The 16,909-nt window shown below is 45.7% G+C and overlaps 1 protein-coding gene across 2 annotated transcripts in view; it reads left to right on the top strand.

The window, feature by feature from the left end:
* The window catches only part of AK5 (adenylate kinase 5), a 2,642,541-nt gene that overhangs the window by 1,532,494 nt on the left and 1,093,138 nt on the right, over nucleotides 1-16,909 (top strand). The gene's annotated exons all lie outside the window — the stretch shown is intronic.

The following is a 16,909-nucleotide window of genomic DNA, read 5'->3' as shown; positions in this document are numbered from 1 at the left end:
GATTCGACGGTTCCTTATTGCTAGGCAGGGGCGGTGATGCATTGGTTCCTTACTGGCAGGGGAGGTGATGAGTCAGCTCCTTTCTGGCTGGAGAGGTGATGTGTCTGTTTCCAGACACACAGCCTTGGCTCCTTACTGTGGTGTCGATGAAGAATCTGTGCCCAGAGATGATGTGCTGAAAATCAAGAAGGGCTAAGTCAATGCGATAGAGGCAAGGTAGGTGCTGCGTCAATTCCACCACAACTAAGGAGGTGCTGCATTGAAGTTGGAGCGGGTTTCATGGACTTCGGGGACATTGTGCCCAAAACTCACGCTGCAGCGATTTTTCTGATGCGCTGCAATGGTAAGCTTGGGCCTCCAGTAAAAGCCGTGGTCAATGCGTCAAACAGGAACCACACTTCTTTGGCAGCAATGCGCAGACCCATCAGGCGCTGGGAGTCAATGCGTGGATTTTCTCCTTAAGATCACCAAGTTCCACTTCCAAGGGCCCAAGAACTGGATTTTGCACCACTTGACAAGTCAGGACTCTCAGCAGAAGAGCCCAGGCACTAGCAGGTGAAGTATTTGAGACTTCTTAACAGGAGATAAGTTCAACTCAAACCCTTGGAGAACCTTGGAAGCAGGATACAGAAAGCAAAGTCGAGTCCTTTCACTCCCAGGACAGAAGCAACACGCAGCAGGCCAGCACAACAAAGCAACAGGCAGAGTGGCAGTCCCTCCTACAGCATCCAGCTCTTTTTCCTGGCAGAATGTCCTCAGTCCAGAAATGTCCTGATTTTGAGGTGGCAGAATGTCCAGAAGTGTTGAGATTTTGGGGTGTCAGAGTTGCAATACTTATACCCTGTTCTGCCTTTAAAGTAGGCAATCTTCAAAGGAAAGTCTTTGTAGTACGCAAGACCCTGCCTTTCCCTGACCTGGCCCCAGACACACTACAGGGGGTGGAGACAGCTTTGTGTGAGGACAGGCACTAACCCATTCAGGTATCAGTGACAACTCCTCCAAACACTCTAAATCAGGAAGGCCCATCAGCCTGGTGATGAGCCACCAGGATATGCAGGGCACACCTCATCTCCCTTTGTGTCACTGTCTAGAGTGAAGGCACAAGAGCCCAACTGTAGGCCTTTCATGTGTGTATTCTATAGACAGGCAGAGGAACAGAATGGTTAAGTCAGAAAATGCAGACCTTCTAAAAGTTGCATTTTCAAACACAAATTTAAAAACCAACTTCACCAAAATATGTATTTTTAAATTGTGCGCTCAGAGACTCCAAACTCAAAATCTCTATCTGCTCCCAATGGGAAATTACACTTGAAAGATATTTCAAGGCAAGCCCCATGTTACCCTATGGGAGGGATGCGCCTTGCAATAGTGAAAATCAGAACATGTAAGACACACCAGTACCTGTCGTACCTTTGAAATACATTAAACAATGCCCATGGAGCTGCCTTGGGCCTACTTTAGGTGTGAATTACACATATTAAAAGGGAAGGTTTTCGGCCTGGCAAGTGGTTTAAAACTGCACTCACAGACACTGCAGTGCCTTGTCAGAGGCATGTTTGCAGGCTACTTATGTGGGTGGCACCACCAGTGCTGCAGGACCACTACTAGCATGTGATTTACTTTACCTGGGCACCCCTAATGCACTGTGCTGGGGCTTACTGTTAAATCAAATATGCCAATCATGGCTAAGCCAATCACCAATATAATTTAGATTGAGAGCATACGCACTTTAGCTCTGGTTAGCAGTGGTAAAGTGCCCAGAGTCCTAAAGCCAACATAAACAGGTCAGAAAAAATAGGAAGAAGGCGGCAAAAGGTTTGGGGGTAACCCAGCAAAAAAGGCCAAGTCCAACAGTTGTAGTTGTGGTGCTTGTTTTTAGAGAACAATCAAGCATTTCTTAGTAGGCAGGTTAGAGATTGTGTTTTGGTGAAGATGTGACTTTGTTCTGTAGAAGAGTAAGCAGTATTTTTTTAATTTGTAACTGGTGAGTTTTTAGTGCTGGTATTAGCTGTATAAGGATAGCAATATTGTTGTTTTTCTATATTGTATTTCTCATCCAGCAGGCATTTTCATGGGTCTGTGTGTGTATGTGGTGGAGCTAGAGGTTGAGAGTGAGTTGGTGAGCTGTGTTGTTTTTCGTAGGGTACCCTTGTTGTCTAATAGACATGGAGGTGTGAAGTTGTGAAGAGTGGCATGTTGTTTATTTTGTTAGCGTCTGTTTAGGGTGGGAGGTGTATGAGTTGCAAGTGATAGTGGTGGAGCAGAGAGAAGTAGAGTTTTGCTGGCCCCTGCTGCACATAATGATGCGGCTGCTCTGGAAGTGAAAGCGGTAAAGACCCGTTTAGGACCTCTGTTGTGGTATGGCCTGGGCCCTGACATGGCAGTGGGCAACCGACTCCGGTAGGTGCCGGCACCCGTGGGGTTCGGCAGCAGCCTGCTTCTTCAGCAGGAGACCCTTTTGAGCAGCAAGGGAGTCTGTGAGCTGCGAGGGGGCTGCAGCAGCCCCCACTGTAAGTGAGGGCACAGGGCTCACCAGGCCCCTCTTGGAGCCTCATGCGGCACAGTGAGGTGAAAGCTCCCTGGGGGCCATAGACTTTTGGCTGGGCCCATGGCTTACTGCTTCATGAACAAGTGCCCTTCCCTGCTATTAGGGGTTTGAATGTGCCCACACGTCCCCCAGAGTAATCCTTGGTGTGTGTCTGAGCACTTTTAGACCCCCCCTGTGCTGGGCCTGTGCGGTGCAGCATGCCAGACATGAGGGGGTGAGACCTTTCTTCCCTGGAGCCCCGGATCCGACTGCAATGCATTCAACCCTCGTGCTGCTGTGGGCCTGCTCGTGCCCTCTGGAAGTGTCCCCTGAGGTGAGGTGGGGCCCACAACTCAAGCTCCGTGGTGAAGAACACTCCTCCCTCTGGGTGCCCCCTTTGCTTTGCAAACGCATTGCTGGTCGTTGCTGCTCTTTGACCCTGGCATTATCATCCCTCCAGTGGTCCCTTCGAGCGAGGTTGTATGGTGGTGCAGGCTTAGCTTGTGGGGGTGTGCTCTGAGTGCGGCTCCCTCACATTGTGCTGTCCTGACTGGGACCTGGACTGCTCTGCAGACTGTAGACTTACACTGGCATATTCCCCTTATGCCGCAGTCACTCTCTTCTGGATCTGAGAGACTGCTGTTGTGGATCTGCTCGTGCGCCCATGGAGGACCTTGGGGGGTGAGGCAGGACCTTCCCAGGTGACATTGTATTCACGGCCGGACTGGGACCCGAAACTGGCCCTGGCAAACACTCCTGCCTCACTGCTGCCGCTTTTTATACAGGGGCCCCGATGTTGCAGCCATGCTGCAAAACTGGCCCCCGGTTACACAAACGCCCCCCCAGGGGTCCAAACCCAGCCCCCACTCTGGCGACCCACCGGGAAAATGCCTGGTGCCCACTACGCCCAGTCTGGCCGTCCCTGTATTGGCAGCCAGGGCACTCTCCAGTGGCTCGAAATTGCTGCCTGCTCTCCTGGGGGAGTGAGCGTAACTGAGTGTATAGTCTCGTTCCACATTTTCTGCTGTATGCGTGACTGCCCTGGTGGGAGTGCGCCCTCACCCGTGATGCCCGTCTTCACCCACTCTGGACTTTGCCCCCGCTTGTGGCTGATGGTGGGGCCACCCACTCAATGAGGAAGAATGACAACAGGCAGTCCAAATTGCCCTTTGAGTCACGTCGGATAATGCGTACAATGGAACCTGTGTAAGAGGAGCCTGTGTGGTGCTCTCAAGCTAGGGGTGATGCGGCCTTGGACACAGATATCCACTCCATGTTCCCTGACCTCAAACAAAGCTTACAAGCCATTGACTCAAAAATTGACTTGTTGGCAGACTGTTTTGATTGACACAAGGAAAAGGTCGATAGCCATGAAGCGTGCCTGGATCAGCTTGAACACAGTACTTACAATGTTGAAGACTACAATGTTGAAGACTAGCAGGCCTTGGCAGAAGAGCGTCTGCTCCAGATCAAAAAAGCCCTCAAAGTTATTCGTAATAAGAAGGAGAATTTGGAAGCACAGTTGTGACGAAACAACTTGAGAATCCTGGGTGCCCCAGAGTCAACTGCAATGGACCGCATGGAGGACTTCCTAGAAGTGATGTTGCGCACCCTCTTCAGAGGGGCCCTTTCCCCCATGCCGATCATAGAAAGGGCGCACAGATCACTAGGACCACACCCTCCCCCAGGATCCCCTGCTCGTCCAATACTAGTGAGGGTCTGGGTTCACCGAGACAGAGACACTGTGCTTCGTCTTGCAAGGGAGCTCTGGCCACTGTAGTTCCAGGGCAGTGAGGTCTCCTTTTTTTCAGATTTTACTCTGGAAGTGCAGGCCAACAGACATGATTTCATCTCAGTGAAGTGGACATACCAGAAGACGGATGCAAAATACTCCCTGCTTTATCTGGCCAAACTCTGTGTTCTTGATCTACTGAGAAACGATTTCTCTAGTGACTCTAAGGCGGCTGCCAAATTTGAAAGGGGACTTCCAGCTGAAGGGTCTGTGTTGGCGCCCTTGCCTGTGGAATCGGGTTAAGATTTGGGTTTGCATGATTCGGGGCAGAGGGCCCTGTGATTAGAATGATCTTGCTTGTGCCACTTCGTCTCTTGTCTGAACTCAGAACCTTAGGCCCCATGGCCCAGTTATGATGGCTGGGTACTACTCACCAAATCCTCAGCAGAGTTGTGCTCAGCCCCGGCTGCCCGATCCCTTTTACCCACCCACCCAGTGCAATTGATGCGGGGAGTGTGCTGGGCAGCCATCTCGCCCCACCTGTGATGAGTCCCCTTAAGACTTCCTTGATCTCCCTATGGTAATTGTTGGGTGGGTGGGTTGGTACTATTTGGCCCATTTGAGGGGGTCAAAGTGGGTGGGGGTTTCTGGGTTGCTGCACTGTTTATGTTCTGTGTTGGCTTGATATCCCCCTGTTTTTCCACTCAGCTACACAATCTCACCTCGCTGTGCTGCATACACCCGACCTCCTGGGGTCGTTCCTTACAGAACCTAAGACCCCTGATGGTGACAGTTAAATGTTTAACCTGGAATATTAGGGGCATGAATGATAGGCGAAAGGCAAGACAAGTTTTTTTCGATTTACGGAGGCATGATAATGGCGTTTGCCTATTGCAAGAGCACATTTGACAGACGCAATGCAAGCACAACTGACAGTGAACTGGATAGGGGTGAAATACATGGCCTACTATTCAAATACGTGTGGGATGGCTGTGGTGCTCCTTAGGAGACTGCATTGGCACACGCAAGCTGTGCTTTGTGATCCACAGGGGTGATACGTTATTTTGGCTGGGATTCTACAGGAACACCCTCTGATATTGATGTCTGTATATGGCCCCAAAACAGATGAATCCTATGGGGATATGTTTCCTTGAATGTCAGTATGGAAATTTATCAAGTAAAGTCCAATATGGACTCCAGTAGATATATTCACCCACTTTTAGATGTCTGAGAGGATTAGACAGGGCTATGTATTAGACCTCTGTTGTTTTCACTTTTTATTAATGAGGTGGACGATGTTTTGCAGGCCTTACAGACAGGTGCACCTTGTGTCATTAGTCATTCTTTTCCTGTGTTATTATACACCGATGATGCTGTGCTGTTATCTAGGACTCCTGTTGGCTTACAGAAATTGATGCACACATTTGGGGAGTGTATGGCATCTAAAACAATGGTAATTAATAAATCTAAAACTTACACAATGATATGTGGGAATGTAACAAAAAAATGTAGATCCTTTTATATTGGTGAATTCCCAATTACCAGAGTACACTCCTTTTGCTACCTGGGTGTTTTATTTATGAGGAATGGTGCTCTAAATGCACTTAGCAGGCTCTAAATGCTAAATATAAAATGAGGAGGAATTGTTATGGGATCTTAAGGTTCTCAACAAAACTGGTTGGTCGACCCATTAAAGAAATGGTTGAGATATACAAGGCCAGACGGGTGTCCACTGCCATTTATGGGGTGGACCTGTGGGGTTATACCCCCAGTAAACCTCTCCAGGTTAAAGAAAATAGTTTTTTAAAGCACTTGCTCTGTTTACCTTTTTTGCCTCATCTCTGATAAACCCATAAGTAGGTTGGCTTACAGTATCTGGCGAACCTGCTTTTAATAAAACCTTTGTTACTCAAGGTTCTCTGCATGGTCAAAAGAGGAAACTAGTTTTACAAAATCAATTATTATAGATTGCTTAACTTTGGATGTCTCTCGCGTTCCCTGGCTTGCTTATATGAATTCAGTTTTTAGTACTTTATTTACTTTGTCAGCGTGGCTAGATTCATCTCAGGTTCTATCACTTACCAAGAAATACATCAAGGCCACTTATATCCAACATAATTCTGAACGTAGAATTTTTGATGAGGTTAAGAAATCAACATTTGGCATTTACATGTCCTCGATTCCCAAAGAGGGTTGTCAAAAAGACTTGTCCTGTGTTAATAACCCCAAACACCGTTCATCATCTGGTCACTTGTCCCAAAATAAAGTCTTGTCCCTCAGACATGACTCCCTGCCCATGTGTGGGGTTGAGTAAACAAAGCACACATCACTTTATGTTGTTCTGCAACTTTTATAAGAACTTTCGGTGTTATTATTTTAAACGTATTTTTGTTGTACAGAACATTAGAACCTATAAAGATGCACTGAAATATCTATTTGCACTTAACGATCGTCTTGTGTGTTTTAGTGTTGATCTTTTTATTAAGAAGGCAATACATTAAAGGAAAGGCATTGTGTATTAGATACTATTATGGGGCGTAATGACTGGGTTTTTTTCAACAATTTTTATCAACTGTTTTAATGATTGGAAGTTAAATGATGGGTCGTTTATTATGTGTATTTTCTGGATCTGTTTTTTATGCTGTATAAATATTTTATGAACCTTTAGGGTTGTTTTTATCTTGGCGAATAATGTTTTGAACCTGACAATATGCAGCATTTTGCTACATACTGCAAACACTGCCTGAAGAATGTAGCTTCTAATTAAGAGAATTTTCTCGAAAGTAAGGCAGGACTATCAGAGAAAAGAACATACAGACTTGTACACAGATAGACATAAGAAATTAACAAGCACATAATTAATTGAAAAGTATTTTTTTTTTAAATTAAAAGTTGAAAACACAATAATTCAACAGAAGAAAATAAATTGTTCAGAAAAATATACAAAATAAGAAATCCTAACAAAAAAAGCAGAGCAAAAAAAAAAAAAATCAGTGTTCTGACCTCACTCTTCATACAACATTAACTATAACTTGCAGTTCTCCAAAGCTGTATGTTATGAAAAATCATCTCAATTGAGATGCCATAAGTGTTGTTATGAAAGCTATGATTTCAACATGGTATAAGTGATGTCATATGCAAGGATATATATTACCAGTGCATTGAGAAGGCGTTAGTAGTAGGTGTGCGACTTAGAGTAATTAAACGCAGTGTGTACATTTTAAATAACTCTACCTTTAGAATTTCAAATTTTTGTGTAGTTTAAGTGGGATTTGTATGTATACCAGTTCCAGAGTTTCATGGGCAATTAATGCGGATATCTGAGCAGGGCTCTGGTAGCCCATAATCTGTAAACGTAACCCCCCAACATGAAGGGCACACTCAGACCAATCCTGTGTTATGCAATACTATATTTTTTGCAAGTCCGGCTCCCCCAACACGTTTTGGTCGTAGCCTTAGTCACAGGTCATGGGAGTGCACCTACACCCGTGGTGAAATACATTTGGTAAACATAAATAGAGGGTCAAAACTTCAATCATGTTCGGCATAGTTAGGAAAACAAGAGCACCATTTCCAAATTTTATTATCAACAAATGATGCCTCCAATAGCAATTAAAAATTCAATGGTTATTACATGCGAGTTATTGTAAAGAATTCTTGTGTCAAATGATACAAACTGTTACATATGTTTAAAAATGAAGCAGAGAACTCTGGGTAGTTGCTAACTTTAGGTGGAGAGCAGCTCCTGTATAAAGCACCCTACAACACCAGACACACTTTCAATTTGCTCACCTCAAATATCAAAGGTTTTTAAGCACAGAAGTAGCACTGTGCCATCCACGTCCTGCTAGAAAGGGACAAAGTCTTTGCCATTTCTACAGCAAAGCCTTTAGGCATAGGATTAGAACAGTGCCAGCCATGGTGAGCTATAAAATGACAAAAGCCTTTCACCACTCCAGGCACAGTATTACAGCTTTAGATTGGTAAAACACCATCCAAGTCAACCTAGAATAAATAGAAGCAACGCAAAAACCAAAGGAAATGATGGACGGAGTGTTGAACATTGCAAGCACTCACCCCCAGTCAACTGATCTGGGTTTAATCCATCACCGTTCTTTAGCCCACTCTGCCACCCCAGTTCAGACATGGCCATATGCAAATCAGTCTGACCCTGTGCCTCATGGGAACAGTCCAGCCCAAACTGCCAAGCCATGTCTTCCCTGGACCGGAAAAAAGCTTCCTAGGACCGGTTTCTGGCATTTCAGCCGTCTTCAGCCAGGCTTGCTTGAATCCAGTGGCAAAGTGAGCAAGGGACTCACGTCTGAGCATACCCTGCCAACTTATGGCGAACAAAGCAAAAACCAAAGGAAATGATGGACGGAGTGTTGAACATTGCAAGCACTCACCCCCAGTCAACTGATCTGGGTTTAATCCATCACCGTTCTTTCGCCCACTCTGCCACCCCAGTTCAGACATGGCCATATGCAAATCAGTCTGACCCTGTGCCTCATGGGAACAGTCCAGCCCAAACTGCCAAGCCATGTCTTCCCTGGACCGGAAAAAAGCTTCCTAGGACCGGTTTCTGGCATTTCAGCCGTCTTCAGCCAGGCTTGCTTGAATCCAGTGGCAAAGTGAGCAAGGGACTCACGTCTGAGCATACCCTGCCAACTTATGGCGAACAAAGCAAAAACCAAAGGAAATGATGGACGGAGTGTTGAACATTGCAAGCACTCACCCCCAGTCAACTGATCTGGGTTTAAGCCATCACCGTTCTTTAGCCCACTCTGCCACCCCAGTTGAGACATGGCCATATGCAAATCAGTCTGACCCTGTGCCTCATGGGAACAGTCCAGCCCAAACTGCCAAGCCATGTCTTCCCTGGACCGGAAAAAAGCTTCCTAGGACCAGTTTCTGGCATTTCAGCCGTCTTCAGCCAGGCTTGCTTGAATCCAGTGGCAAAGTGAGCAAGGGACTCACGTCTGAGCATACCCTGCCAACTTATGGCGCACAAAGCAAAAACCAAAGGAAATGATGGACGGAGTGTTGAACATTGCAAGCACTCACCCCCAGTCAACTGATCTGGGTTTAATCCATCACCGTTCTTTAGCCCACTCTGCCACCCCAGTTCAGACATGGCCATATGCAAATCAGTCTGACCCTGTGCCTCATGGGAACAGTCCAGCCCAAACTGCCAAGCCATGTCTTCCCTGGACCGGAAAAAAGCTTCCTAGGACCGGTTTCTGGCATTTCAGCCGTCTTCAGCCAGGCTTGCTTGAATCCAGTGGCAAAGTGAGCAAGGGACTCACGTCTGAGCATACCCTGCCAACTTATGGCGAACAAAGCAAAAACCAAAGGAAATGATGGACGGAGTGTTGAACATTGCAAGCACTCACCCCCAGTCAACTGATCTGGGTTTAATCCATCACCGTTCTTTAGCCCACTGTGCCACCCCAGTTCAGACATGGCCATATGCAAATCAGTCTGACCCTGTGCCTCATGGGAACAGTACGTGGCAGGTACCTCAAGGTGCCTGCCACGGGGTTCAGGGATCAACAGGGGGGCACTCGGCCACCACCCAGAGACCTCGCACTCATGGGGGCCCTGCTTGGGGTCCCCAAAGCCGACTTCCCACAGCCTTTCTGTGTTGGAATCGGACATTGTAATCCCTCAGGTGGAAAGAGCTGCCCTTGAGATTACAGTAGGCTTTCCGAATGGCTGAACAGTCTCTCTGAGCCCGTCAGAAGCCATTCGGAAATCCAAATTGGATTTATTTCCGACCGACTCCATCCAAATGGGTAGGGTAGAAATGAATCCAAACGAGCCATTTCCTATGGTATCATAATTGACCCCTTAGTATCTAAAAGTCAGAATTTTCCCGTCTAGCTGTATACACGGGACGAATAGCAAGGAATGCAAAAATCGAGTCCAAATAATCAAATACAAAATTTCGGAGGGCAAGTCAGCATAGATTGTCTGTTCTGAACTCCACAGGACATATGTTCTCTGCTTCATTTCTGCATAATTTATTCGGCACTCTATGTCTGAAATGGTATTGTTTTGACTTATACTGGGCGCTCCCTTGTGTATGGACAAAGCTATACCTCTTTGAAGATCTCTAAGTAGAGCGGAACACTGTGTCAGGGGTTGCTTTTACTCATTTCAGGTTGGCTTGGTTGATATTTTACCAATTCAAAGCTGTAATACTGTGTCTGGAGTGATAAATGGCTTTTGTCATTTTACAGCTCGGCATAGACAGCACTGTGTGAGTCCTATGCTTAAAGACTTTGCTGTAGAAATGGCAAAAGACTCTGTCCCTTTTTATCTCGGCATGGATGGCACTGTGCTAATGCTATGCTTACAGATTTTGATAGAAAAGCAGACATTTGAGGTGAGAAGATCTAGAGTGTCGCTGGTGTTGAGGATGCTCTATACAGAAGCTGCTTTCCACCTAAACTTGAGAACTACCCAGATTTCGCTGCTTATTTTTTGCATAATTTATGCGTCACTCTATGCCTAAAATGGTATTGGTTTGACTTCTGCTGGGTGCTCCCTTGTCTCTGGAGAAAGCTATACCTCTCTGAAGAGCTCTAAGTAAAATGAAACACTGTGTCAGGGGTAGCTTTTACTCATTTCAGGTTGGCTTGGTTGGTAATTAACCAATTCAAAGCTGTAATACTGTGCCTCGAGCGATAAATGGCTTTTGTCATTTTACATCTCGGCATGCACAGCACTGTGCGAGTCCTATGCTTAAAGACTTTGCTGTAGAAATGGTAAAATACTTTGTCCCTTTCTGTCTCGGTGTGGATGGCACTGTGCTAATCCTATGCTTAAAGATTTTGATAGAAAGCAGACATTTGATGTGAGCAGATTTAGAGTGTCGCTGGTGTTGAGGGTGCTCTATACAGGAACTGCTCTCCACCTAAATTTGAGAACTACCCAGAGTTCTCTGCTTCTTTTTTACATAATTTATTTGTCACTCTCTGCCTAAAATGGTATTGTTTTGACTTATACTGGGTGCTCCCTTGTGTCAGGACAAAGATATACCTCTCTGATTTCAGGTTGGCTTGGTTGGTATTTTACCAATTCAAAGCTGTAATACTGTGCCTGGAGTGATAAATGGCTTTTGTCATTTTAAAGCTTGGCATGGACAGCACTTGGCTTAAACTACCGAGAGTTCTCGGCTTCTTTATTCCATATATTACCTACCTGCATTCGCCAGTGGGTAGTTATAGTTATGACCTAGTTTCCATAGGAAGAGCTTTTTTTTTTGATTTACCCATATCTTTGGTGACGTTTGACAAATCTTCATGAGATTTTCCCCAAAAAGTGTAAAGTTGGGTCTTGTTGTGCATGGAACGGTTTGGGGTGATCCATCCAAGGGGGGCCAAAGAAAAAGGGGGGGTCAAAAAATGGGCATTTCCTATGTTAATTCCCATAGAAAGTTTAGACACGATGACAGCCTGAACCCCTGAACGGAATTACACCAAATTTGGCAAAAAGCAAGATGTTGGTCCAGAGTGCAACCTTTTTGTTATTTGGTTTAAATTCATTCAGTAGTTTTAGAGTTATTAAAAGAAAAACTAAATTGTATATCTAGGAATCTCCGCAAATCTAACCGATCTCGTGGAGAGATCTGATTGGCTGCCAGTACTCCAACCAGGAACTGTTAGCAGCCATCTTGGGGCTTAGACTCATCCGAGTCCCAAACAAAAACATAAAAAGAAAATAAAGCAAAAAAAGAAGGGGGCAGGGTAGGAATACCCTGACCACCTAGGCCTAGTGCTGGAGTCCCCAAGGTACACCACAATAGCAAAAAAACATTTGCGGGTAAAATCACGGCAGATTTTTGAATTTGCAGCAAAACAAAACAATTATGGGCTCCCCTACTTGTTTTCACTATAGCCCGCGGGTGGGCGACGTCCGGAGGTCTTGAGGGTGTTTTATATAGAAATAGGAGGGGCACAGAGGCCCCCTTCTTAGGGCTCTGTTTAGTCCCGGAGACCACCACCTCCCCAGAACTTTTCAATAATAACGGAGGGGGGCTGCACTGACCCCCCCCCCTCTTGGGGCTTTAATATGCCGCAGGGCCCACCACCTCCCTGGGCTGCAAGGACCCCCCGGGCCCAGGGGACCACCACCTCCCCAGGGCCAAATACTGGCCTTTGCATACTAAAGAAGGAGAGCCACGTGGCCCCCATTTCTGGAGCCACTAATGGCCCTGGGGACCACCACGCCCTAGGTGCCTACCCTTGGGAGATAGCTGTTTGCTTTCGCTTGGCGGGAGCTGTGACAGCTTCTGGTAAGTGAGAGCAAACACTAACTCGCTCCCAGCAAGTGGGAGTCGTCAATCTGCTTCCATATGCTGGGAACAGAGTTTTCATCTGTTTAAATGCCCGCTGACATGCAGGCAGGGAAACAGATGAAAGATTGCTCCCACACGCAGGGAGCTGTATATTTAGCAGCTCCCTGTGTGTTGTAGCAATGCTGGCCTCTGCAGGAGGCATACTGACGGCTGGGACAGTGGGGGCATTAAGGCTCCAACCTCAGTCCCCATCAAAACACACTGGTTGCGCTTGGTGGGGCCAGGGCACCTAGGTAGACGTGGTTGGGCCCTGGGGGATGAGTCTTCAGGCTGGTGAGCAATGTGGCCCCCCTCCCTCATTGAATTTTGGCCGGGCCCTAGCGGGAAGAAACACGCAGAAAAATGCAAACCAGAGGACAGAAAAGCGAGCAGAAAAGGCAAAACTGAGGGTAGAAAAACGAGCAGAAAAGGCAAAACAGAGGGCAGACAAACAAGCACAATAGGCAAAATAGAGAGAGGTAGGGCAAAACAAGGCAGACAAAAAAGCAGAAACAAAGCAAACCGGTGCAGAAAACAAGCAGGAAAGGCAAAACAGAACAGGGCAACACAGAGGGCAGACACATAAGCAGAAAAGGCAAAACGGAGGGCAGAAAAACGTGCAGAAAAAGGCAAAAGAGAGGGCAGAAAAATTTGCAGAAAAGGCAAAACAGAGGGCAGAATAATGAGCAGAAAGGTAAAACAGAGGGAGAAAGATGAGCAGGAAAGGCAAAACCAGAGCATGAAATGAGCAGAGGAGTCATGAACAGGGGGCTGCAGGTAGACAGGCAGCAGAGGGTAGGAGACTGTGGGCAAGATGGACGGACAAACTGTTGCAGGGGGAGCTGGCATGAGGACCTGCTCAATGGGGTTGCATTGTGGCCTCTATTAAGTGAGTCATGGGTGGAGGGCGGGGTGCTGGGTGGTAGGAGGAAAGAAATGGTGGGAGAAAAGAAACGGTCGGACTAGGGAAGAAATGAGCAGAAAAAGGCTAAATGGAGGGCTGAAAAACTAGCAGAAAAGGCAAAACAGAGGTCAGAATAGGTAAAACAGAGCAAAAGAGGGCAAAACAGAGGGCAGAAAAATAAGCAAAAAAAGGCAAAGCAGAGGACAGAAAAACTAGCAGAAAAGGCAAAACAGAGAGCACAAAAACAAGCAGAAAAGGCAAAACAGAGGGCAGAAAAACAAGCACAAAATCCAAAACCGCGGGCAGAAAAATGAGCAGGAAAGGCAAAACAGAGCAGAAGAGGGCAAAACAGAGGGCAGAAAAATTAGCAGAAAAAGGCAAAATGGGGGGCAGAAAATCGTGCAAAAATATTTAAACAGAGGGCAGAAACAGAAGCAGGAAAGGCTAAACAGAGGGCAGAAAAACGAGCAGAAAAGACAAAACAGAGAGCAGGAAAATTAGCTGAAAAGGAAAAACAGGGGACAGAAAAACAAGCAGAAAGACAGGAGTGGGCAATACAATGGGCAGAAAAAGTAGAAGTGAGGGCAAAGTGAAGGGCAGAAAGATGAGCAGAAATGGCAAAACAGATGGCAGAAAACAGGCAGGAAAAGGCAAAACAGAGGGCAGAAAAACAAACAGAATAGGCAAAACAGAGTAGAGGAGGCACAAGCAGAGGGCAGCAGGTAGACGGTCAGCAGAGGGTAGTGGACTGCGGGCAAGCTGGACAGGAGAACTGTCACAGGGGGAGCAGGCATGCGGACCTGCTTAATTTTTACAGAAATTAAACCGCAACAGGAAACACATACATATGTAAACATAGCAGGTGCTCCAATTGAAGCTCCGCTTGTGTAAAGGACAAATGATCCTGACCTCCTTGGCTTAACAAAGGCAAAGCAAGTGTGTTTTCTTGGAAATTCCACATTGAAAGATAATCTAAAATGCTTTGTAGAGGTGAATGCTTCGTTGATCTGTTGGAGCGCAATGTGTAGTGACTGTGACGAGTGGGTTCTTTCTTGTCCTAACCTCGTGAGAGCAGAGTCTCCCTTTAAATGACTACAAGTATATAAAAATTAGTAAATTCAACTGAAGCTCCGCCCTTTGGCCCGACCCGTCCACCTTAGTAATTAGCGATGGTTTTCCTGCCTTTTGCCAGGATGATGGGCAGCTTAATAAAAGCCTCCTAGTGCGTTTTCTCCCGATTTTGGTGACACATTCTTGATGCCGAGGGATACGACATTTCCACCAAACAAAGAAGTACTTACTTCATGTAGTTAAGGGGAAGGGCCCTTGTTTGGTGGAGATTTACCTCTTTGTACTCTGTTATTTTCTCAATTGGAATATTCATGTTATCATAAATTTCTGGATAAAGTCGCACGAGGAACAATCACATTGCCAAAATGCACACAAGGTCACTAGTGACATTTCCTTATGCTCCATTACTCAGCTATAGTATAGAATACCCACCAGACATTTACCCAAGGAGGAAGCGCTTCATAATCAACCAGTAGAAAGTACTCCACTTGGATAGATATTTTGTGCAAAACTGTGGACTATTTTTGAATAAAGCGGAAAGTGCAGCTCTGTTGTGGCCCAGTCACTGACACAGCTACTGGCACACCCAGCTAGACACCTAGACAACCACTCACACACTCAGGCACTCACACAACCACAGACAGATATACACAGACACTGCTACACCCACTCATATACCCACTTATACACTCACACGCCCACTGACAGACCACTCAGACACTCTCACACTCACTCACAAACCCACTCAGGCACTCACGTACCCTTCCACAGAACCACTCAGATGCACTCACAGCCAGACATGAACACCCACACCACAACCAATCATACTCTCACCCCCACTCACAGACCCACTCAGAGACTCAAACACTGACTCACAGACCCACTCAAAAACTCATACACACACTTACAGACCCACTCAGAGACTCTCACACACTCATGCATCTCTCACAAACTGACTCACACCTATGGAAGCACTCTCAATCCCACTCACAGACCCACTCAGATCCTCTCGCACCTACTCAGATACCCACTCAGACACTCATGCACCCATTCACATACCCACCCACTCACACACACATTCACCCACCCACTGATACATGCAGTGAGACACATATGCAGCCACTCTCAGACCTACTCAAACACCAATTGAGACACACACTCACACACCCACTGAGAAACACCTGGAATCACTTACACACTCACTCTCAAAGGATACAGTTAGGAACTTTTTTTCACTTAAAAAACAAAAGGTTACAGTGACATCATAGTTAGGAAATTACCTGATTAATAACAGCTTATTTTTTTCAGATAGATTTTAACCAACTCACCGAATAGTTTTAAGGTTAGGACGGTTCAGGACCCGCCATTTCACATCTACCTCCCCAGGATTAGGGTATATAAGAGAGAGATAATTTACACTACAAGGGCAGACAGAGGCTACTTTGTAGAGATGTGAACTCCCATTCTGAAGTATAGGAAAGAGGACTTTTGGCAGGTGTAGTAATGTCCTGCAAATTAATCAGGGGTACAGTGTTTTTTGTTAATTTAGGCACTATTTCACTCACACTTGTCCCATTTACACCAAAATGCACCAATATGCATCAATTCTCTTAATAAAGATGTTAACTCAGAATTATTGAAGCGTTACTATGAGTACATTACTCTAGATTGATTGTCACAAACATTTCTGTAGTACAGGATGACACATTTGAATTGGGTAGAGAAAGCATACAGTATGCAATTACCTCACAAATTGATTGTAAAAATATTGATTCCTGATATTTATCAGGGGTAGTATTCACTTAATGTTGCGGTGAATCTCACACAATGATTTGTTTATCCTGCATCAGTACAACATCAATAGCGCTCAGCGGTAAAAAGCTCATTTATTTCTGTACACCAATGAGATTGTTTATGCCCAGGAGCGATACGGAAATCATGTCTGGAATTCAATTAATGATTTTATGTTTTATATCAAGGATAAAGCATTGTTCGAATTGACTTTATTGACAGCAGCAGTCAGAATGGCAAACGTTGTATGTTGAAAATTGCTGTTGAGAAATCTCTGCTTATATTTCCAATTCATTGCTCTGTCATATGTTTGACAATTGCGGAATGCTTTTACTTACATGGTTTTGTGTGGGAATCTTAACCCGGCTGTGGCAATAATCGTCATAGCTTTCAGATGAAATAAGAAGGGATGGAGTATGTTTTCACTTTCTATTAATTTTTATCTGTATTTCTAAGGGAATTTGCATACACAAATTACTCAATAAAGGCTAACGCCGAAACACGCCGTCTTGGTGCACAATAAAGTATTGTGCAGTCTCCTGG

This window comes from Triturus cristatus, chromosome 4_2 (assembly GCF_964204655.1).
Source record: "Triturus cristatus chromosome 4_2, aTriCri1.1, whole genome shotgun sequence".
In the NCBI taxonomy this organism is placed as follows: Eukaryota; Metazoa; Chordata; class Amphibia; order Caudata; family Salamandridae; genus Triturus; species Triturus cristatus.
This window is presented reverse-complemented; position numbering and strand designations above follow the sequence as displayed.